This window comes from Botryllus schlosseri, chromosome 13 (genome assembly GCF_051294905.1).
Source record: "Botryllus schlosseri isolate E-star chromosome 13, Bs_hap1, whole genome shotgun sequence".
In the NCBI taxonomy this organism is placed as follows: Eukaryota; Metazoa; Chordata; class Ascidiacea; order Stolidobranchia; family Styelidae; genus Botryllus; species Botryllus schlosseri.
In genome coordinates this window covers 23,305,519-23,331,630 of record NC_137248.1, presented here as the reverse complement: position 1 = coordinate 23,331,630, position 26,112 = coordinate 23,305,519, and the positions used below count along the sequence as shown (strand labels likewise).

General features: G+C 38.8%; 2 long non-coding RNA genes across 2 annotated transcripts in view; one reads left to right on the top strand and one right to left on the bottom strand.

Moving 5' to 3' along the window:
- The window catches only part of LOC145453786 (uncharacterized), a 495,978-nt gene that overhangs the window by 314,073 nt on the left and 155,793 nt on the right, over nucleotides 1–26,112 (top strand). The gene's annotated exons all lie outside the window — the stretch shown is intronic.
- Nucleotides 1,875–17,685, bottom strand: LOC145453929 (uncharacterized). The gene is made up of 3 exons (XR_013919976.1): nucleotides 17,251–17,685; nucleotides 16,503–16,693; nucleotides 1,875–1,974 (listed from the first exon to the last, which is right to left on the bottom strand). It is a non-coding gene; the product is annotated as an uncharacterized LOC145453929 (long non-coding RNA).

The window sequence follows — 26,112 nt, the reverse complement described above, 5'->3', positions numbered from 1 at the left end:
ATGTGTTTAGACCGAACAACACGATGACACTTCTCTAGTTGAATCTTCGCATTTCTGAACTGTTATGTGAAAGGGAACAGCGCAGCGGACGTCATATAGCCTACTGAATTGCAAAAAAATTGCATTGTAATATTTTGGTTTGTTATGCGCATTTCAGTTATTGCACCAGGAATATATAGTAAATGATCACATGTGTACTGTGGTACACTGTAAGTTTTGAAGTGTTGCTCAACCCGGAAAATTGAACACGAAACGTGATCCAAAAATTGAACGCCTAGAAGTGTTGCGAAGTGTTCAAAGTAAAAGTGTTTACCTAAAAAGTGTTCAGTCTCAAAGTGACTGGTTGACTAGTCACCGGAACGCAGCGCTCAAAATAAAATCAGATTTTATTGATTCATGAATAAATGACACTTATAATACCCAATCTGCGTGATTAAATACGTGCAAACATTGAGATTTCCAATAGCTGCTGTGACAGGGTTTCGTAAATTCAGATCAGCAGTTGAAGCCGTTTCCGGAATAGTCCATGAAATCACGAACATCACAAATGATTAGGAGCAAACTCACTACAAATATCATGCAACTCGCTCAATCATGAAAATGAATGCATAGGGATAGTGATAGCAAAATATCATTTAGTATCTTAAACTTCCGTGACAGGGGCATGGAATCAAATTCATTGGTTACGTCCGTTAGCGGAAAGCATGATCAACACAAATCATTACAACTTATTTAAAACTGATCAAATTATGGCTTGTAAATTTCTAATTTTATTATTAACAAACAATGAATGCATCAGTATCACTACCACTACCACGATAAACAACCATAAGTATTTTTTACTCTTAATGAAATTAGGCCTGCTAACCAGGCATCAAAAATATTCTAGGGCTTGCATTACAAGTATTTATATCAGGTTAATGCCAATCACTTTTGTTTAGATAACGAAGAAATCGTTTCTTTGAGTCCATACAAATTTTGCAGATTTACAGAAAATATTCTGTTGTTATTTACCAGACTGCTGCAGAATATGAAATCTGGAAGTCATCAGGACAGTGGTTCTTAAACATTTTTGGACACGCCCCCTTATGATAGCAAAAAATTTCACACACCCCTTATCGTCGCATCATAAAATTAAAAAAAGCAGCCAGAACGCTAGAAATCCCAACGGATAGTTGGATGGCAATGACGGTAATGGTTGTTGATAAGAGAATATTCAAATAATAAATTCTGACCATACACCGAGAAATAACTACAAGCTGCCATGTGCGAAAAAGATTTAGTTGACAGCGGCTTCACACCCCTTCAAATGCTTGCCCCTGTTTGAGAACCACTCCTTTAGGGTAGGACAATCTAATGCAAAGCAGCTCAAAACGTCAACAATGTTTCTTAATACTCCATTTTCACTGAAGCAGTTTCATATTCTTGCCATCAGCTGCAATCCAGGCTCGGTCAATCTCTGATTCGTGGCGTGCCATGGTGTTTGCTTCTTTTCTACTGGTCGACTCCCAAGTTGTGCTCCTTGAAAATGTGATTAAATTCCAAAGTTTTGAATATGTCAATGAAAATTCTAAATTTTATGCAGAAATAAATATAAATATTTCACACATCCAGGTTACACAAGCGCAGGAAAGGCGCTCGGATACATGTGAAATCCTATCACTGAGAAGGACTAAAATTATCATTACGACTAATAAAAATATCTTTAATCATGTATGCGTTTTTTTCAATTCGGCCATTTTGACATTTGCATTGACATTCAGACGCACAGGCAACAGTGAGAATGCAGAACTGTAACTCAGAATGAAATTTATAGCAAAACGTCGCAGGTCTGTGTAAATTTGTATGGTCCACAAAACAGAAAGATTACGGTACCTGTTTCAATAAGACATGCGCTGGGGTCTTGGATTATATTCGTTTGTCTCTCAATTTGGCTTGGAGAAGAAGACAGTTGACTTCATCAACCTCGTTTTGCTGAAAATGTGATTGATTGCAAACAAAATCCGACAATAAATAGAGTAGAATCGTTATTCCTATGGGTTCGGATTTCTATTATAATAATTGACATACGGTAGGCTTTACATATAACTTTGATTCTAAGATTTTATAGCTGCTTTGAATTGAGACGAGAAAATATATCAGACAAAGGACACATTGATTGTCTTTAGTACAAAAACTTTGTGACATCTTATCGAAGGTGTTGAACACTTTTCCTTCATTGCAGTAATTGCAACTGTTCTCAATCTTTCAAAATCCTTCCTTCCTGATTAAATTTAACTAACGAAATTAATTGGAATTAGCACGACATGGGAAACGATCTCAATTTGATGTTCACCTAAGTAGTATAGTAGATCGCTCGCATGACGCCATTGTTTCTTATGGGCGGGGTGGTGACCTGCCTGAAAACCCGGGGTGATGACCCCACCCTATTAGACCCCCCTTGCGGTGGTGACCTGCCATTGTTTCTTATGGGCGCGGTGATGACCCCACCCTTTCGGGTATAGGCTGCGGTGATGATATACCTTGAAAACTCGTGTTGGTGACCCCACCCTTTCGGTGTATGCTGCGGCGATGACCTGCCATCTGGTATTCGAGGGAATTCCAGCGTTTACGGTGAATACGACTTCGATATATCGTTATTCTTATGGACGCGGCGGTGACTCGTATTGAAAACTCGTGGTCGTGATTCGTACTTTCGGGTATACGTGCGGCGACATGCTAACGATGATAAATGTGTCTGTCATGTATTCTTACGGGATCTGTGGTGACTCGCCATGTGTTCTTATGGGCGCGCTCGCATGTCGCACTTTCGGGTATAGGCATCTCTCGCACATCGCCGTGAAAACTCGTGTTGGCATATCGCGCTTTTAGACCCCGCTTCCGCTCGCACATCGCCATTGGTTCTTATGGGTGCGCTCGCATGTCGCACTTTCGGGTATAGGCATCTCTCGCACATCGCATGGAAAACTCATGGTGGCACATCGCCCTTTCGGGTATTGGCATCTCTCGCACATCGCATGGAAAACTCGTGGTGGCACATCGCCCTTTCGGGTATTGGCATCTCTCGCACATCGCATGGAAAACTCGTGGTGGCACATCGCCCTTTCGGGTATTGGCATCTCTCGCACGTCGTACTTTCGCATGTCGTGCTTTCGCGTATAGGTTGTGTTGGTGATTCGCCATGTGTTCTTATGGGTGTGGCGGTGATTCGTACTTTCGGGTATATACATCCCTCGACCGGTGTTGAATATGTATCAAGTAAATAGTCATGTGAATGAATCTTTGTTAATGTGTATATCGTGCCGCACAAACGGAAACGCGGCTTGTTGTGAGGATTAAGCAGTGCGACCTATATTTCGAATGACCTGTGTGTGGAATTGTTTCACGGCCAGCCGCGTGCTACTATCGATTATTACACTAATCCAGTCAGCACTATTACATTCAGGAGTATTCAGTATTCAGCAGCGACACGAAAAGCGATCAACAAATAACCGCGTTCACAAACTAACACTTCAAAAATGTGTGAAATAGTTTGTAAAACCCCGCGATCGCTGACAAGATAATGTCTCGGGCATAACCATTTTAGTGACTTGGTGTTAAAGACATACCGATCGCTCACAAGGTAATATTTCGGTAATTAGTTTGTCACAGAGCCGTCGCAGACGGTGATTCGAAAACCAACAATTTGACACTTTCTGGTGGTCGGTATATGTTTTGACACTTCGAACAGCGGCTGACTTTAGTTGCACGATAAGAATTATGAGAATATTCAATCAATGTATCAATTTGTCAACTTGAAATGTAACTCACTACACAAATCAAGTTGAATCGTATTTGAATGTATTGATTCGACCCAACTCAAATCCTTTGACAAATCCTATTAACGCGATCTGTTGAATCGAACGTAACCTGAATATTACTGACGCCAACATTGACCCGCATCGGATCATTCACACATTCCACGCCGCTGTTTTAACACTTATAGAATCAATACCAACTATCTCTAACCCGATAATATTCAATCATTTTGGTAATTTGCCAACTTTAAATCCATTCGCGGGATGTACTAAAGGTAAATCTAAATAACCCAGAATGAAATATTTGGACTTTGACATTGCGCGAATTGAAATAGGTTTGACAAACATGACTACCAACTTTCACCCAGTCACATTTCAAGATTATACTTTGAAACAATCCTTGAAACTGACAACTCTATTCATGACTCCGTTTCCGTTTGTCAAAGAGATATTTCAACATCGTACCATACTCAAAAGAATTATTCACAACATTACCAATTGTTAAAAATCTAGTTTTCGATTACTTGATTATATCACTGCAACTCATGAATTTGAATTAATTCATCCTGGTTGTATTCGTATGCTCGGTCTTTTTTTATTCGATTGTAAAGGTTGTTACTATTCTGAAGACAAAGTATTTACTAATCGGTGCATATACGTTTTGACTTGGACATATTATATTTTGAGTATACGAGATTTGAATGTCTGAACAATAACTGAGAAATAATTTATCACAATTAAATCCGTATATTACAGCGTAAAAGATATTTGAATGTCAGCAACTCGGTAAGGTCATAGTTACTACCACATTACCTAATTTACCCGACCAACTCGTCATGATCATTCCCGAAATCAACACAAACATGACTACTGACTTGAGTTAACCACAAAACAGCATCAAGTTTTAAATCCACTTGTAGCTTACGGATTATTTGAATGCGGGTTATGTTTTGTTGTAATTGAGTGTACGGAAATAGTATTACGTCTTGACATCTTACCATCTTACGATATTCAAAGAGTCAACCACGAAAACATTGTCAAGTAAATCCGTTACCCGACCAACTCAAACAGTATCAGTATGAAAAACAGCCAAACATACACGAGTCCATACAATCACTAAAACCTAAAATCCATAACAAGTTCGGTTGTATTCATATCCCTACACATCTTTTTTTATTCAACTTGAAAAGTCGTTACTATTCTGTAAGATAGAGGAATTACTACGCGGTATATTCTGCAAGACAAACTAATTACTACTCGGTATATTTTGTAAGACAAAAGTAATTACTACTCGGTGCGCGCAACTTGAGATTAACATATGTTTTGAGTATACGAGATTTCAAAGTCCGAGCAACGTAGTTGAGAATTCATTTCTTACAATCGAACGCAGGTGTTATATTGAATATTATCATGATGTAATCATAAGGATTGATACTTTAGTTTGACATACGAGATTTTGTAATAGTCGATCATGACTTGATTATTGAATCATGACGTAATTACACCGGTGTTGGTTATTGTGATATCAACAAACTTTTCAGGGATATTTTTAATTAACGCATCGATTTGTAAAACGAGGACTTGCATGTGCGAAATGTTTTTGATCGGGAAATTAATCCAGGATCGTTTGAATCGTGTGATGAATATTTAATCCTTTCACACCCACCATTGTACGTGCTAAATGTAAAAAAAAAACAATGTGAAGTCTATAGATCTACACTTCAAGGTTTTGATCAGCACAGAAGCAATTGTAATATCTTTACCGATGCGTCCTATTCCACAGACTTGGTTAATACAAACTCATATCAATAATAAAATCACAGTATGTGCTACACTGAAATCTACAGAAAATGTCTTTGTATTGCTGCTCATAGTAGTGATATCGATTTGAACCTCCAGAATAATTGTCATCATCTAACCAAACTACTGAAATTCGTTGTCAATTTGTCTGATGTTCACTGAATGCATACTAGAACTATTTGCGCAACGCACACGATCAGAGAAATTGGAAATTTTCCCATCGTCATTCGTCAAAGTAAATGTCGTCACAATACTCAATCACTAAAAAAAAAAACGATATACTTGTATGTGATTGAATCACCGGTAATTAACTAGCTAAATCAAACCCCTAAGAAATTTCACTCACTCATTGGGTATGAAACAGCGTCGCTTAATCGGTCTATATCGTTTTTCTAAAGGTAAATCATATCCATCCAATAGAAAACAATTTTCACTCACCTGGTAATGAAACCAAGTGGTGGGTCTTCGTTAAATATTTTGTTTGTGTCAAACACTTTGCAATAAACACACTGGAGTGGTTGAGCTTTACATCATCAGACTGTCATCTGAAAATCAAGCTTACATCCGATTTGTAACTGTATCGTTTACCTAACCGAGTTTGATATTTTTGTCATTTAGTGATTATTGAACATACCACTTCCGAAATACTGCGTTGATCTCAATTCCCTTGATCGTGATAATCGAAGTACATTTGTTTCGAATTCGTAACAACCGACTATGTCACGACGATTTTTGGAAAAGTTATGCTTGGAAGATTGGTTGTATATCACGAAAAAATAATTACCGCTCATATTGATACTGTTATCCATTGTTCGGTATTTTCAAACGAGTAAAATTTATTACTTGAGCTACTCCGCTTACTATATTCAAATGTAAACACAGCCGTCTTTCAACATCACAAAGACATCGATACAAAGTATACAATCAAACCCACCAAGTTTTACTTTTGTAGGTTGTGTATGATTATCCAGAATAACTCATTTCTTACCAAAGGCATATGAAAAATATTTACGTCACAAAAATATTCGACGTCACTCGATACTAGAGAATGGTCGACTACGCTTTCAAAATGCTTCGATACCTCAAGAACTTTATTGTCTCAATGGATGTTCACGTATCTTGATAATCAACTAGTTCAACACAGAACTAGTACGAACAGAAACATCAGAGTTGTTTACACAAAAGTTTGTATGTGTACAGTATGTGAATACCATGTGTAAGTCCAGCACAATTGTGGTATCCACCCGAGTTTAGTAAACACAATTTATGACACCGAGGTCGCGTCATCTTTCGTAAGACAACAAACCAAGGCTTCAGGATATGTCCATGTCATAGCAATAAATCAGCTACTCCAACAACAGAGTGCATATGTTTTCTAGTTACGGTGCTTACATCTTACACACAAATCAATCTACTTTGCTAACGAAAAGTGGTGAGTCATCATATGGTTGTCCTCACAACAATACAAATAAAACATACTATCATACAAAATGGTCGTTATAGTTTGCACACCAATGGTACATCGTACAAGTAACAAGTCTCGAGAATCCAGTTATTCAAAAAACGTGAAAGTATTTCTACGCCAAGTCGTTATGTTGACGAAAGCGTATATTGTAATATCATGATCAATTTGCATTCGTTGGTCACAAACTGTCACTACTCTAAATAATTATTTTTCACTAAAACACAAAAGCATACTTGTTACCATTCGTTTTCATCAAGCACGAGTTCAAGAAACTTACTACGATATGAATTGTTATTTTTATGTTGTGTAAATATGTAATAATTAATTTTAGTAACACTATATCAACATCTCGGAGTTGTGCGAATAGATTTACATGTGGTCTTGTGGTTTTAATCGAAGTACACAGCACGGTTTAATGTAGAGTCATCTCTATTGTACAGCAACTCGGTAATCGAAATGCATTAAAATTTAAACAGTGATCTTGTTTCGTCACGCGAAAAATATCTTTACTGTCGCAACACTCTGATACTCTGCACAAGATGTGTAAATCCTTTTCACACTCATAATAATACACTAACGGGATACCGACGTCAAGCAACAACGTTTAACAACATCACTGACACTGAACATACGATACCTACCCAAGTAAAAATATCATTTTCACCAGGAGGTCAGCCGTTACCTGTGTACAATTACCATTTGCCCTTGGGGGTCTAGCGTTACCCGAGTAACAAAACCATTTTCACTTTGAAATATACGTTTTCCCTCAACAACAAACGTTTTTCACTTGGAAATATATTTTTTTCCCTGGGTAACAATCTTTTTTTCACTTGGAAATATATTTTTTCCCTGAGTAACAATCCTTTTTCACTTGGAAATATATATTTTTTTTCCCTGGGTAACAATCTTTTTTTCACTTGGAAATATATTTTTTCCCTGGGTAACAATCCTTTTTCACTTGGAAATATATTTTTTCCCCGGGTAACAAACCTTTTTCACTTGGAAATCTATTTTTTCTCTGGGTAACAAACCTTTTTCACTTGGAAATCTATTTTTTCTCTGAGTAACAAACCTTTTTCACTTGGAAATCTATTTTTACTCCGGGTAACAAACCTTTTTCACTGAGCAACAAACCATTTTCACTGAACAACAAACCATTTTCACTTGGCGGGTCGTCGTTTACCTGAGTAAAAATATCATTTTCCTTTGGAGATCTGGCGTTTACCCAGTGTAACAATACATTTTCTCTTGGTCATCTAGCTTTTCCTAGAGAAACAAAACCATTTTCATTTTGAAATCTGACAAACACACCTGACAATTTGGTATTTGTTGTATTGACGATAGTTTGAAATAGATTACAACGAACAGTGACGGAAATATACACGGACTATCGGTTTCAGAGTATACCCCCATCAGTCGTATCACATCAATATCACCGGTTAACCACATACAATATGCACTTGTACACCGAAATGCATGTTTTGGAAAATTGGACAATAGGCTTCGATAGTTCTGCGATGTCCGGGTTCGCGCTTTGGATTTTCCAGAGTCAAAATGTCTGAATAAAACACCTCCTTGACGATGGTTGGTATGTGGATAACGGTTGGATTTATGTCACCCATCGCGATAACAATTCCAGGTCGAGTTTTCCCCCGCGTGTTTACTATATTGTGTCTTTATTGGTCATGTATGTCTCGACATTCAGTTTGAAATCAGAAACCCTGATAAAGAATGTAACCGGATCCGGATATCAACTCTGAATCGATAAACCAATGAACAATATTCAAAGTAAACATGTTACACCCTGTGTTTCCACGAAAAAATACCATCCAGACATACGTCACACTTGTTTGCCCACATCAGTATACGCGTAAATGGAGGTGTGTGACATTGCATGCAATGTGTTGGTATACAAACATCGATCCACAGACATTATCATAGCCGGTAGTTTTGATGTAGATCGAATGTCATCACACCCGATAACAATGTCATACCAATAAGCCACATTGCAATGACTCTGAGTCAATCTGAAGCGTGACATACAGACACACAAACATCGAACCGTAACATGGGTTATTCGCGCGACGGTGAAAGTGAACTATACAGCATATACCAATAGAGCGTTCACAGTCGAATATGCGAACCACGCACAATCACATACCCTGGTTTTTGTTGGATATGTACGAAACCAATAAATCGATACATTTCACGACGGATATCGACCGATGTATCCAGTCACTAGCGATCTGGGTGATCTGTCCGGAGATAGGGTCATGACTATCTTGTAATGTTACAACGCGATAAAACCATCGAGTAAATCAGTGAACGGTGTCGAAATATCGATGTAATAGCGCGGACTCAGAGTCATTGCAATGTGGCTTATTGGTATGACATTGTTATCGGGTGTGATGACATTCGATCTACATCAAAACTACCGGCTATGATAATGTCTGTGGATCGATGTTTGTATACCAACACATTGCATGCAATGTCACACACCTCCATTTACGCGTATACTGATGTGGGCAAACAAGTGTGACGTATGTCTGGATGGTATTTTTTCGTGGAAACACAGGGTGTAACATGTTTACTTTGAATATTGTTCATTGGTTTATCGATTCAGAGTTGATATCCGGATCCGGTTACATTCTTTATCAGGGTTTCTGATTTCAAACTGAATGTCGAGACATACATGACCAATAAAGACACAATATAGTAAACACGCGGGGGAAAACTCGACCTGGAATTGTTATCGCGATGGGTGACATAAATCCAACCGTTATCCACATACCAACCATCGTCAAGGAGGTGTTTTATTCAGACATTTTGACTCTGGAAAACCCAAAGCGCGAACCCGGACATCGCAGAACTATCGAAGCCTATTGTCCAATTTTCCAAAACATGCATTTCGTTGTACAAGTGCATATTGTATGTGGTTAACCGGTGATATTGATGTGATACGACTGATGGGGGTATACTCTGAAACCGATAGTCCGTGTATATTTCCGTCACTGTTCGTTGTAATCTATTTCAAACTATCGTCAATACAACAAATACCAAATTGTCAGGTGTGTTTGTCAGATTTCAAAATGAAAATGGTTTTGTTTCTCTAGGAAAAGCTAGATGACCAAGAGAAAATGTATTGTTACACTGGGTAAACGCCAGATCTCCAAAGGAAAATGATATTTTTACTCAGGTAAACGACGACCCGCCAAGTGAAAATGGTTTGTTGTTCAATGAAAATGGTTTGTTGCTCAGTGAAAAAGGTTTGTTACCCGGAGAAAAAATAGATTTCCAAGTGAAAAAGGTTTGTTACTCAGAGAAAAAATAGATTTCCAAGTGAAAAAGGTTTGTTACCCAGAGAAAAAATAGATTTCCAAGTGAAAAAGGTTTGTTACCCGGGGAAAAAATATATTTCCAAGTGAAAAAGGATTGTTACCCAGGGAAAAAATATATTTCCAAGTGAAAAAAAGATTGTTACCCAGGGAAAAAAAAATATATATTTCCAAGTGAAAAAGGATTGTTACTCAGGGAAAAAATATATTTCCAAGTGAAAAAAAGATTGTTACCCAGGGAAAAAAAATATATTTCCAAGTGAAAAACGTTTGTTGTTGAGGGAAAACGTATATTTCAAAGTGAAAATGGTTTTGTTACTCGGGTAACGCTAGACCCCCAAGGGCAAATGGTAATTGTACACAGGTAACGGCTGACCTCCTGGTGAAAATGATATTTTTACTTGGGTAGGTATCGTATGTTCAGTGTCAGTGATGTTGTTAAACGTTGTTGCTTGACGTCGGTATCCCGTTAGTGTGTTATTATGAGTGTGAAAAGGATTTACACATCTTGTGCAGAGTATCAGAGTGTTGCGACAGTAAAGATATTTTTCGCGTGACGAAACAAGATCACTGTTTAAATTTTAATGCATTTCGATTACCGAGTTGCTGTACAATAGAGATGACTCTACATTAAACCGTGCTGTGTACTTCGATTAAAACCACAAGACCACATGTAAATCTATTCGCACAACTCCGAGATGTTGATATAGTGTTACTAAAATTAATTATTACATATTTACACAACATAAAAATAACAATTCATATCGTAGTAAGTTTCTTGAACTCGTGCTTGATGAAAACGAATGGTAACAAGTATGCTTTTGTGTTTTAGTGAAAAATAATTATTTAGAGTAGTGACAGTTTGTGACCAACGAATGCAAATTGATCATGATATTACAATATACGCTTTCGTCAACATAACGACTTGGCGTAGAAATACTTTCACGTTTTTTGAATAACTGGATTCTCGAGACTTGTTACTTGTACGATGTACCATTGGTGTGCAAACTATAACGACCATTTTGTATGATAGTATGTTTTATTTGTATTGTTGTGAGGACAACCATATGATGACTCACCACTTTTCGTTAGCAAAGTAGATTGATTTGTGTGTAAGATGTAAGCACCGTAACTAGAAAACATATGCACTCTGTTGTTGGAGTAGCTGATTTATTGCTATGACATGGACATATCCTGAAGCCTTGGTTTGTTGTCTTACGAAAGATGACGCGACCTCGGTGTCATAAATTGTGTTTACTAAACTCGGGTGGATACCACAATTGTGCTGGACTTACACATGGTATTCACATACTGTACACATACAAACTTTTGTGTAAACAACTCTGATGTTTCTGTTCGTACTAGTTCTGTGTTGAACTAGTTGATTATCAAGATACGTGAACATCCATTGAGACAATAAAGTTCTTGAGGTATCGAAGCATTTTGAAAGCGTAGTCGACCATTCTCTAGTATCGAGTGACGTCGAATATTTTTGTGACGTAAATATTTTTCATATGCCTTTGGTAAGAAATGAGTTATTCTGGATAATCATACACAACCTACAAAAGTAAAACTTGGTGGGTTTGATTGTATACTTTGTATCGATGTCTTTGTGATGTTGAAAGACGGCTGTGTTTACATTTGAATATAGTAAGCGGAGTAGCTCAAGTAATAAATTTTACTCGTTTGAAAATACCGAACAATGGATAACAGTATCAATATGAGCGGTAATTATTTTTTCGTGATATACAACCAATCTTCCAAGCATAACTTTTCCAAAAATCGTCGTGACATAGTCGGTTGTTACGAATTCGAAACAAATGTACTTCGATTATCACGATCAAGGGAATTGAGATCAACGCAGTATTTCGGAAGTGGTATGTTCAATAATCACTAAATGACAAAAATATCAAACTCGGTTAGGTAAACGATACAGTTACAAATCGGATGTAAGCTTGATTTTCAGATGACAGTCTGATGATGTAAAGCTCAACCACTCCAGTGTGTTTATTGCAAAGTGTTTGACACAAACAAAATATTTAACGAAGACCCACCACTTGGTTTCATTACCAGGTGAGTGAAAATTGTTTTCTATTGGATGGATATGATTTACCTTTAGAAAAACGATATAGACCGATTAAGCGACGCTGTTTCATACCCAATGAGTGAGTGAAATTTCTTAGGGGTTTGATTTAGCTAGTTAATTACCGGTGATTCAATCACATACAAGTATATCGTTTTTTTTTTTAGTGATTGAGTATTGTGACGACATTTACTTTGACGAATGACGATGGGAAAATTTCCAATTTCTCTGATCGTGTGCGTTGCGCAAATAGTTCTAGTATGCATTCAGTGAACATCAGACAAATTGACAACGAATTTCAGTAGTTTGGTTAGATGATGACAATTATTCTGGAGGTTCAAATCGATATCACTACTATGAGCAGCAATACAAAGACATTTTCTGTAGATTTCAGTGTAGCACATACTGTGATTTTATTATTGATATGAGTTTGTATTAACCAAGTCTGTGGAATAGGACGCATCGGTAAAGATATTACAATTGCTTCTGTGCTGATCAAAACCTTGAAGTGTAGATCTATAGACTTCACATTGTTTTTTTTTTACATTTAGCACGTACAACGGTGGGTGTGAAAGGATTAAATATTCATCACACGATTCAAACGATCCTGGATTAATTTCCCGATCAAAAACATTTCGCACATGCAAGTCCTCGTTTTACAAATCGATGCGTTAATTAAAAATATCCCTGAAAAGTTTGTTGATATCACAATAACCAACACCGGTGTAATTACGTCATGATTCAATAATCAAGTCATGATCGACTATTACAAAATCTCGTATGTCAAACTAAAGTATCAATCCTTATGATTACATCATGATAATATTCAATATAACACCTGCGTTCGATTGTAAGAAATGAATTCTCAACTACGTTGCTCGGACTTTGAAATCTCGTATACTCAAAACATATGTTAATCTCAAGTTGCGCGCACCGAGTAGTAATTACTTTTGTCTTACAAAATATACCGAGTAGTAATTAGTTTGTCTTGCAGAATATACCGCGTAGTAATTCCTCTATCTTACAGAATAGTAACGACTTTTCAAGTTGAATAAAAAAAGATGTGTAGGGATATGAATACAACCGAACTTGTTATGGATTTTAGGTTTTAGTGATTGTATGGACTCGTGTATGTTTGGCTGTTTTTCATACTGATACTGTTTGAGTTGGTCGGGTAACGGATTTACTTGACAATGTTTTCGTGGTTGACTCTTTGAATATCGTAAGATGGTAAGATGTCAAGACGTAATACTATTTCCGCACACTCAATTACAACAAAACATAACCCGCATTCAAATAATCCGTAAGCTACAAGTGGATTTAAAACTTGATGCTGTTTTGTGGTTAACTCAAGTCAGTAGTCATGTTTGTGTTGATTTCGGGAATGATCATGACGAGTTGGTCGGGTAAATTAGGTAATGTGGTAGTAACTATGACCTTACCGAGTTGCTGACATTCAAATATCTTTTACGCTGTAATATACGGATTTAATTGTGATAAATTATTTCTCAGTTATTGTTCAGACATTCAAATCTCGTATACTCAAAATATAATATGTCCAAGTCAAAACGTATATGCACCGATTAGTAAATACTTTGTCTTCAGAATAGTAACAACCTTTACAATCGAATAAAAAAAGACCGAGCATACGAATACAACCAGGATGAATTAATTCAAATTCATGAGTTGCAGTGATATAATCAAGTAATCGAAAACTAGATTTTTAACAATTGGTAATGTTGTGAATAATTCTTTTGAGTATGGTACGATGTTGAAATATCTCTTTGACAAACGGAAACGGAGTCATGAATAGAGTTGTCAGTTTCAAGGATTGTTTCAAAGTATAATCTTGAAATGTGACTGGGTGAAAGTTGGTAGTCATGTTTGTCAAACCTATTTCAATTCGCGCAATGTCAAAGTCCAAATATTTCATTCTGGGTTATTTAGATTTATCTTTAGTACATCCCGCGAATGGATTTAAAGTTGGCAAATTACCAAAATGATTGAATATTATCGGGTTAGAGATAGTTGGTATTGATTCTATAAGTGTTAAAACAGCGGCGTGGAATGTGTGAATGATCCGATGCGGGTCAATGTTGGCGTCAGTAATATTCAGGTTACGTTCGATTCAACAGATCGCGTTAATAGGATTTGTCAAAGGATTTGAGTTGGGTCGAATCAATACATTCAAATACGATTCAACTTGATTTGTGTAGTGAGTTACATTTCAAGTTGACAAATTGATACATTGATTGAATATTCTCATAATTCTTATCGTGCAACTAAAGTCAGCCGCTGTTCGAAGTGTCAAAACATATACCGACCACCAGAAAGTGTCAAATTGTTGGTTTTCGAATCACCGTCTGCGACGGCTCTGTGACAAACTAATTACCGAAATATTACCTTGTGAGCGATCGGTATGTCTTTAACACCAAGTCACTAAAATGGTTATGCCCGAGACATTATCTTGTCAGCGATCGCGGGGTTTTGCAAACTATTTCACACATTTTTGAAGTGTTAGTTTGTGAACGCGGTTATTTGTTGATCGCTTTTCGTGTCGCTGCTGAATACTGAATACTCCTGAATGTAATAGTGCTGACTGGATTAGTGTAATAATCGATAGTAGCACGCGGCTGGCCGTGAAACAATTCCACACACAGGTCATTCGAAATATAGGTCGCACTGCTTAATCCTCACAACAAGCCGCGTTTCCGTTTGTGCGGCACGATATACACATTAACAAAGATTCATTCACATGACTATTTACTTGATACATATTCAACACCGGTCGAGGGATGTATATACCCGAAAGTACGAATCACCGCCACACCCATAAGAACACATGGCGAATCACCAACACAACCTATACGCGAAAGCACGACATGCGAAAGTACGACGTGCGAGAGATGCCAATACCCGAAAGGGCGATGTGCCACCACGAGTTTTCCATGCGATGTGCGAGAGATGCCAATACCCGAAAGGGCGATGTGCCACCACGAGTTTTCCATGCGATGTGCGAGAGATGCCAATACCCGAAAGGGCGATGTGCCACCATGAGTTTTCCATGCGATGTGCGAGAGATGCCTATACCCGAAAGTGCGACATGCGAGCGCACCCATAAGAACCAATGGCGATGTGCGAGCGGAAGCGGGGTCTAAAAGCGCGATATGCCAACACGAGTTTTCACGGCGATGTGCGAGAGATGCCTATACCCGAAAGTGCGACATGCGAGCGCGCCCATAAGAACACATGGCGAGTCACCACAGATCCCGTAAGAATACATGACAGACACATTTATCATCGTTAGCATGTCGCCGCACGTATACCCGAAAGTACGAATCACGACCACGAGTTTTCAATACGAGTCACCGCCGCGTCCATAAGAATAACGATATATCGAAGTCGTATTCACCGTAAACGCTGGAATTCCCTCGAATACCAGATGGCAGGTCATCGCCGCAGCATACACCGAAAGGGTGGGGTCACCAACACGAGTTTTCAAGGTATATCATCACCGCAGCCTATACCCGAAAGGGTGGGGTCATCACCGCGCCCATAAGAAACAATGGCAGGTCACCACCGCAAGGGGGGTCTAATAGGGTGGGGTCATCACCCCGGGTTTTCAGGCAGGTCACCACCCCGCCCATAAGACGAAAACGTTAGTTCGCCACCCCCGCCATAAGACGAAAACGTTAGTTCGCCACCCCCGCCATAAGACGAAAACGTTAGTTCGCCACCCCCGGTTTCTCGTTAGCTCGCCACCCCGCCCATAAGAACCCCAGGCACCTCACGACCGATCGACTATACTACTCACCTAGTCCAAGTATAGTTCAGTAAGCAATAGTTTAAATACAAGTTACACCAGCTCTTTACATTCAACAACACCTCTGCTCAATGTACACAGATCAAGCCTTTCCTCAGCTCATATCGCATATATAGATAGTTTTTGAGAAAATTAGGACTGCAAAAACCAGCACATTACATAATCAATGGTGATATATGAAATGAATAAATAGACTTACATAATCACATGTTTCCATGGGTTCTTGAGGCAAAAGTATGTATCGCAAAAGATGACTGCACCAGCACAAAATCCATTCAGATGACTTCTCACGTCACTATCAACATTGTCTGTTAGCACAGGCACGGAAGAACCAGGGGGTCTTTTCGATGAGTCGACATCAGTTGGATGAATTTGAGGATCAATCCGAGACTGTTGAAAAGAAAACACTTGTTTTTAAAATTTGCAATACTAGGGAACTTTTCAATATTCGAACAGCTTGTTCGAGGTACAAAGCTTCAATATAAAATGGAATAGTATATGCATATTGAAATGAGCCCGAATATTTCCGGCTGAGACTCGTCAGGGTAATCGTCAGCAACTAGTAGAGAACTCAAAAGAACGTTGTACATCAAACAATCGTATCACAAAATATGACGTCACCAGCATTCAGTATTCCCGCAGATATCAGACTGGATACAATTGCATGTGACAAAAGGGTGTCTTTCATAGAACAATTAATTATTGTAATGGAAAGTTGCATGTGACCTTACCACCAATTTTACTCCAGCACGAGTAGCATACTTTACTGGACTGTTAATCATTTTAGTGAAATTTTACCAGCAAACATTCATAAAAATAACCGAATGCAGCAGAATCGAATTCATTATCTAAGGATATAGCAGTCTACTTACGAAACACTGCGATGCTTACCGGTATTTTAAACAACAAATGCATTTCAAAAAGCTGCTAATTGCATTACATACTACCTGCACATTAGGGCATTTTTCATATTCTTTCTATCAGCCGCAACCCAGGCTTGATGAGTCCCTGATTCGTGGCGTGCCATGGCGGCTCTTTTTTTTACAGGTTAAATCCAAATGCTGCTCCTAGAAAATATAATAAATACCAAAGGAAAATTGTAAATTTTATGCAGAAGTAAATATAAATATTGAACACGGGTAGGTTACTGAAGCGTAGGAGAGGTGCTCAGCCCCTTAGGTTGAGAACCACTGACCTAGCCCATTATAGTTCAGTAAGCAATAGTTAAAGTACAAGTTACACGAGCTCATTACGTTCAACTACATCTCTGTTCCGTGTTCAGTGTACACAGTTGAGTTGAGTTGAGTTGAGTTGTCTGAAGCCTTTTTTAGCTCATATCGAATAGTCCGTAAGCTACTCTGCGAGATAGCTCGTGAGAAAAGTAGGACTGTAAAAACCAGCAAATTACATAATCAATAGTGATATATGAAATGAATAAATAGGCTTACATAATCACATGTATCCATGGGTTATTGAGAGAAAGGTCTGCATCGCATAAGATGACTGTGCCGGCACAAAAACCGTTACGAACGACTCCTCACGTCACTGTCAACATTGTCTGATAGCGCAGGCACGGTAGATCCAGGGGGCTCTTTTCAAAGAGTCGACATCAGTTGGACGAATTTGATGATCAATCCAAGACTATTGAACGGAAAATATTTGTTGCAAAAATTCGCAATACAAATGAACTACTCAGTAATCACGCAGATATCTAACTGGATACAGTTGTTGTTTTCTGCAATAAGTTGTGCATGACAGAAGGGTGTCTTTCATAGAATAATTAAGTAATGGAATGGAAGGTTGCACATGACGTTACCACCAATTTTACTCTGGCACAGGTAGTATACTTCCTGGATTGTTAACAATTTTAGCGAAATTTTATCAGCAAACATTTATAAAAATCTTTATCACGAAGATAACCGAATGCAACAGAATCAAATTCATTCTCTAAGGATATACCAGTTCACTTACAAAACACTGTGATGCTTACCAGTATTCCATACAGCAAATGCATTTCAAAAAGGTGCCAATTTCAATACATACTACCTGCAAAATAAAGTTTAGTTCAGATACCGTATCATAATAGACTCAGAAAAGTCAAATTTGGGGATTGGGAAAAACAAATACTACCCCTTGTGATCCATGGTTTGTTGAAAAGATTGTTTGTTTGGCTGTGCTATTATTGGGGAGATTTTTTGGACTTAAAAAGGGAAGATTTCGACTAAAAAAACTCCAAATTCACACATACTTTGACGATGAAAAACTTAATTTCGACCGCATGTACTTAAATTAGGTGTTTCTCACATAATGTTAGAATTGTACTACCGGTACTTATCTTTATTTCTGGCTGGAGCTGTCTGTTCTTCCGAAGTAGTTTGACCTGAAAAATCTTTTAGCATGAAAACTGACAAATTTTTACAGGAAAAAAACGTATTTTATCGAAATCTGGACCCGTGAAGAATTCCAGCATTAGTTACATCTCGTATTATGGTAGAAATAATGAAAACTTTGTTGTAGTACAAGGAAAGATACTTTCTTCATTTTCGGGTATAAAGTGCCTGTCCCAATCAAGTAGCTTGGCAAGAATGAAGAAAGAACGTTCACCAGCGGCAGTTGTTGGCCAGCAACACTGAAGTTGTGCGTACACTGCACTCTCCCTCTCTCTCTCTCATTATGACAAAGTTGCTACATCGCAATTTTTCATCACACGGTTTCTAATAGAAGAACCAATGCCCACGCAGTCTCGCTTTAGTTAGGATAGTGCAGTTAGCTACGTTGAGCATTTGTTTCATTTGACAGTTTATGATTCACAATGAGCAGACGATGGTCCGTCTACAACGGTAGGACTATAAAGTAGGCTACAAGATGTAAATTGTAAAATGATAAGTTCACCGACAGTGCAATCATCTATGATACAAATGAAATGCAAGTTGCCAAAAAATTTTGATTTTGTAAACAATTTTGGCAATTTTTGACCTAACGGTACTATTTCGACAAAATTTTGACATGTCAGAAAAATCGCTTTAGTTAACACCTTACCACTTGGAATAAACAATACAGTGTAAAATGTGTTGCAGTTGAAAAACAATAAAAACCGTTGCATGGCTGTCATACCGGCAGTCAATTGCTGACATTGCAGTACTTGTCCACAATGGACCACAATATCGATTACATAGGGATATTTCAGTGTGGATAGAGAGAACATCCATTTATCTATATGTCAAAAAGTTAGTCCGGTAGCAGCTTCCCATCAGTACCGTAGTACTGGACCTGATCGCAGCCTGGTATATTATCACTTATCAGATTCGAAGCTCGATCATCCAGCAATAAGATCAGACGAATGATATACTACAAAACATCTAAAGAACATTCATATGAATAAGGGATATCAGTAGCCTACTAAAACATCTAAAACAAATGACCTTACTGCAATGTCAAAACGAGCTCATTTTATGACGATTCTCACATTACATATATTCAATAACATTTACCGCATTTCCATACCTTACATCCGCAGTACATGGATCTTATGATCCTTTACGCCATCAGGTAGCAGAAACTGCTTCAATATATCCATTCTGCCAAGTCTTTTCGTGTATCCTACTCTCTGCCTGAAGCCTGACGAACCACCAATTCAAATTCCAATCTGAAATCGGGCGCGCTCTACCGTAACGAAGGTGGTGACCCCTTTGCGTCACAGGGAAATATGTACATTTTATTGAAATATTACCCTCAAACTTAGTGTTGGGTCAGTTGAGTAATAATATTTTACATTTACCATGATTTTATGTGATCTCCAAACGTACCGATAGTTTATGAATGCGAAATTGATGATAAATTACAAAGTATAAATTTTCTTGAAAATAAGCCGCAGTGGCGAAGTGTTACATGTAAACGGAGAAATACGCAGAAGCGTTGCGACGATAATGGCCCAATGCGTTTATATGCCCAAAAAGTGTGTCTGTACGCAGAAAAAAGTGTTATGAAGTGTTCAATACGACCTTGCGGATTTAGAGTGTGTTGTGTTCAATAATGTGCTACGATTACGCTGCCTACGTATACGTATAGGCCTACCTCGCATGCGTATTCCAAATTCAAAATAAAGGCAATGTGGCAGAGTATGAGTAGCAATTAAAGTCAAAATAAATCACTTTTCGATATAGTTTAGTTCAAACCTTCTTTGTTGCGATTGTCAGATTACGCATTATACGGTATGTGTTTCCAATTATTAACTGATACGTATTCAAATCCCTGATTCGTAAAACATGTCAATCAGTGGTTGGAATTAGTATATGACTCATAATATCTATCTTCCATAAAGGATTAACGGGTATGCAAAAAAAATCAGAAAACTGAAATCAAAATAAGGTTTCGACGTTATAACACTAAAAACTTGAATACTGGAGTCAGTGGTAAACCCGTCCTTTTAGTTTTTGCCGAGTATGTAAAGTCGGTCTTATGACAAAACGACGAAACACTCGGTCAAGGGAGGACGAAGTTCCGAAAAACTGCAACATTCTCTCAGCATCTAGGCTATTTAAGCAGCACACTGCTCGGAAGGCAGCGATCAGGAAAATAAGCTTTGCACTGTTGCATATACATTTCAGTGCAGTGGTTCTTGAACTGGGAGGGGGCGCGAAGTCGGAGTGTCACGAAAAATTTTAGCTACCGCTTATAGTTATTGCTCTGTCAATTGTCCGACTTTAATACCTCAAAATTCTCACATAACAGTCATAACCTTCCATACCATCAAACAATGCGTTGGGATTGGTAGCAACATGGTTGCACTTTTTAATATTTTGTGACATCATCATAAGCGGGGCGCGGAATTTGTCACGATCATAAAGCGAGACGTGCTTAAAAAGTTTTAGAACCACTGTTTTAGAGTCTTAATAGAAAAACGTGGATAAGGGTTTTAATAGAGGCAAAAATGCATCAAATCTAACATTATTTCGGATCATGACGGCAGATAGATAGTTTTCAAGTAACCGTCTCTTTCTCATTACCTAACATCAACACATTCACTGAGAAGGTATTAACATGGATTTTAGAACTAAAATTAAAATACACTGGAGAATAAACTAAAATTTTTCAGTCGGCCCGCCACAGTATTTTCTACGTTTCATTTGACCCGCTGGGAAAAATACCTGCCCACCCCTGCCTTGGATTATGACTCGTTGCCCTGTGTATGGCACAACGCCCGGATAAAAACGCCTTGCTAAAGTATCAATCACCTTCGGGTACAGAAATGTTAAGTATGCGTATTACGAATGTTGTGTCTCGTGATATTTATATCATGTTCCATTTCCAAGTCTAGTTCGGCGAATATTTGAAGACGATCCGCAACTTCGACTGATGGGACGCGGACTGTTCGCGGACTTGGGTCAACCCAGCGATCCTCCTGACTCCACATGACTCATCTTTATGGAATTGAGTGTGATGCGCTTCACGCCACGTCATCGCATCCGGTGCCAATTCAGAACCCATCTATATCACACAGTCAAGGCGAGATAGCGCAGTGGTATAATCCGCGGCTGCAACACCAATGGGTGCGGGTTCGAGTCCAATCGAGGTCGACTACCGAATTCCGACACCTAAGTGTTGGAGGTTTACCTAGGCTCCTCCTCGCCACCTCATCCGCGTCAGCGGTGTCTTACAAAAAGCCTAGAGGTGGGCCGTGCTATAAGTCGGCAGTTACGGAAAATAAGAAGAATATCGGCCTGGTGTAAATGACCATAGTAGTCGACAAACACCATGAATTCCCCAAAACAAACAAACAAACAAAGACGCTATGTCAATTGAAGACAACGCGGCGCTAATAAAAGCGTTGATGCCACCAGTAATCGACTATAGCGCATTGAATGGGAAGACACATGTTATGGGTGTACCACCAAAAACGAATCAGATTTCTTCGACCACGTTTCCAATTTTCAAAGAAATCGATATCTATCTAGTGATGTCTATCATTTATTCATTTATGAACCACAACGAAATTTTAAAATGGACTTGACGTTATAGATCGGATTAGAGGTCAACTTTGTCGTTAGCGCTCCTTTGGAAAGGGCGAGCCGATCGTTCACGGAATCGTCAATGAAATGTTAGCATATTCAGGATAAAATAAATTGGTTGGGTGGGGTGGTCGAGAAAGCTTTCCGACATAGAAAAAAATGAGCAGATTTTGTGAAGACGCTAAAATTTGCAAAATCGACCCGAACTAGATCATCAATTCCTGAGGGATTATAAATGATGGCATTCCACAACCATCGGAATATATAGATTCGAGCTAGGCCGGTAGCGCATGCAAGCTTTAGAATTGGAACAGTTCACGTGTCGCAAAACTTCGGTGAAATATCACGGGCTTACGAGTGAATTTAGACAGTGCCATTTCTTCTCATCAATTTTGAGACATATGCCCGTCAAGTAGAGCGATAACATTTCTCGCAACCGGAATGCCGTGTTGAAGGCCAAAGGTATTGTCACGGCTCAGCAAGAACATGTAGTATTCTCTAATTAGTCTTCGTCTCGTACGTATTATTATTGTGGCTGTGGTGGGCGCTGATGATGAGTAAAAATAAGGACGTAATATTTTAAAGAAGCTCGATATCGCAACCGTAGTTATGCGACTCACATTCGATATTTGACTTTTATCAGAATGCGATGATTATTCTGCAATTCGTAATATTACCTTTAGATTTTTCCAATCAAACTGAATACTTGTTACGGGTTCCCAACTCAAAATAAGTCGCGGGTCACTTTACAAACCTCGTAGAGGCTGCGGGCCGCATGACTTCAATATCGAGTTAAAAGTAGGCAAAGCAGTTCAAAAGCCACGTTTTGGTCAACTCTACGTCAGTACAACGCTGTGCTCTCTAACATGAGCGATGGACATAGTTACCACATAATAAGTAATATTTTATTGCAGAAATACTAATACAACAATGCTGCAGCAACTAAAACGGGGATGGCCAACGTTTCTGCAATTCACGGCCACATTTTGATTACTTATGTGGCCTGCGGCGGCATTCCGGGGCTTGATCGTAATGAGCTCTAACTTGAGGCCAAATGCCCACGATAAAACGTCTTTTTCCGGACTAATCTATTGACTCATATCGGCCTACTATGCGCGCGGATATCGTGAGTTGTCATCTTATGAACAGCCATCGGGTATCGCTTTGTGGCCGCGCCAGGCGTGAAATGTTTCCCATTTTCATGAGTGAATTTCGTCAGGGATATCAATATAGTTTCCTATATTACATTAAAATATATATCCCCTCTCATCCCAAGTGATCAGATTCACTGGTAGATTTGATGTGTCTTCGAAAATTTGGGGAAGGTATTATTCCTGTACTGCATCATTGAGTGGACCAATTGTTATTAGTCCTTTTGGTTGCAGGCTGGCATTTCTTGACCTGTCATCAGGATTGTCGATGAATATATTTGATTTGCCCAAACGTAGGTCTACCAAAAACAAATTTCCTTCGTGATGAGGATAACACGATTACAAATTGGTGTTACGTTGTGGGGCGCATCATTTTCTTCTGCAGATCGCATCTGCACTGTGGGTCTCAGATTACAAAGGACACCACTATATCCAAGTCGTAAACCAAATCGCATTGAACCACGCGCAACGCGACGAAATCTGCAAGAATAAGTCAAACCTCTCATTAATTGGGTAGTCAATTCGTAAATTCAGTTTGCACATTGACGGCTGACAACACATCCTAGTTATATTAAAATGTCGTCGGCCGCATAATTTCCTTCTACTGCCGCAGATTGGCCACTCCTGACTAAAGAATCGATATCGGGGTTAGCTAGACACGGTACTTGCTTGATAACTGTCTCCATGTAAACATTCCAAAATGCTTTACTAAACGTTCTTCCGCAATTTCTTTAAATCAGATCGCGGGCCACATGCGACCCACGTGTTGGTGACATCTGGGGTAGACATTTACCACAACCAATCAGACATATCAAATTAGTAGGCCTACCCAAGGGTCGGCAACCTACGGCCCGCGGGCCGGATCCGGCCCGCCAAGCAAAATCGTCCGGCCCGCGACATAATAATTAGTTATCACAAGAATACGGCCCGCCGCTTCATAATGAGTTTCAATCTGCAGTGCAGCGCTGCATGAAAAAAATGCTACGATATAATAGTAGCCTACATCGTATTTGTCTATTGTTACGCCATAAAACGAAGGTGGTTGAAGTAGAAGATGGAGATAGACTAGACTGGATCGTGCTTATCAATCGGGTGTATCTCGCAACCGAAGGTGTTCCATGCTTTTTTAAAGGGTTAATCACTCTAACGGGGTGTGACAATAAAAGTGTTCTTCCTTTGCTTGAAAAATGCTTGGAGCATCTCAGACGCAATGACGGAATCTCAAACTATTCAATTATAGATAACTAGCCTCCGTATGTTAGTTAGCCTGTCTATAGTTTGATTTTCTAGAAGGCATTGTGTGCCAAGACAAAAAAAAAACTGAATAGTGTTTTGGCCACAATGGTGAAAACTGTTGATATGATTTTTGTCTCATCAACTGAATCAGTTACGCCAGATATCACTAGAAGCAGAGAATCAATATGGCGATTTCATGTAGCCCTATATCTGTCATGTTCGCTCATTGAGTCGAGCAGCTATGCTTACACGAGTGTATGAACTGAGAAATGAAATAGCAACTTTCCTCGAAAATACAAATATCGCCGACTCATAATCTTGTAATCGAAAATTGGTATCTCATCTTGCTTTCCTGGTACATTTAACGTCACATTTGAACAAATTGAACTTGCAACTTCAGGGGGAAAACAACTAAATACATGAGATGTTGAGGCACATTCAAAACAAATCTGTGACTCTGGCAATGTCAACAGTACAAAGAAAATTATGCTCACTTTCCTATACTGGAGGAGAGAAAACCTAGTACTAACACTACATTAGTAACTGTGATACGAAATTTAGCTACTGAATATTCATCCGCTTTTCCGACATTCCTTCTCTACAAAATGAATTCTGACTATTAAGTACTCTGGTTAATGCGGACGCCAATACCATTGCCTGAAAATTTCAAATGGGCTTTTCTGAAATGCGATGCAGTTGAATTGAATGACAAATTTCATACAAAGAGCATATCGCTGCATGACTTTGACAAAGAGTACGTTCTTGAAATTGGTCTTTATCCCAGCTTGACCAGCAATGCAAAATAAATTGCATCGATTTTTGGAAGCACGCACGCATGTGAACAATAGTTTTGAACCATGAAATTCACGAAGAGCAAGCTAAGATCACGTATTTCTGAAGTCCATTTTGAATAGGGTCTGATTCTTGTTTCATCGGACTTGTTACCAGAAGGTGAAAACCTTTCACAACAAGCTGAGTCAATTGTCACAGTTATTCTGTGTCATTGAAGTGTAAATATATGTGTCTTCGGATTGGTATGATTGAGATTGCAGCAATGTAGGATAATATACCGAAGTGAGCGTAAAATATAGAACTAAGAAAAAATATGGCCCGCCAAAATGTTGTACACCCGAAATCTGGCCCGCGACTAGCAAAAGGTTGCCGACCCCTGGCCTACACTATCGGTAGAGAGAGTGACGGGATATACGCAGGACCCGAAGAGCACTTCGACAGACCCCCAAGACATTCGTCGCGGGCCCCCATAGGATGATAAACCGCACTTCTGGTCCCAGACCCCCATCCGGTTGTTCGTTTTTACCGCGACTTATCACCGACATTTATTGTACTGTTTATTGACACCCTATTGCACCGAAAACGCGCGTTGCGCGAATATTTTCAACGATTCATGATTGAA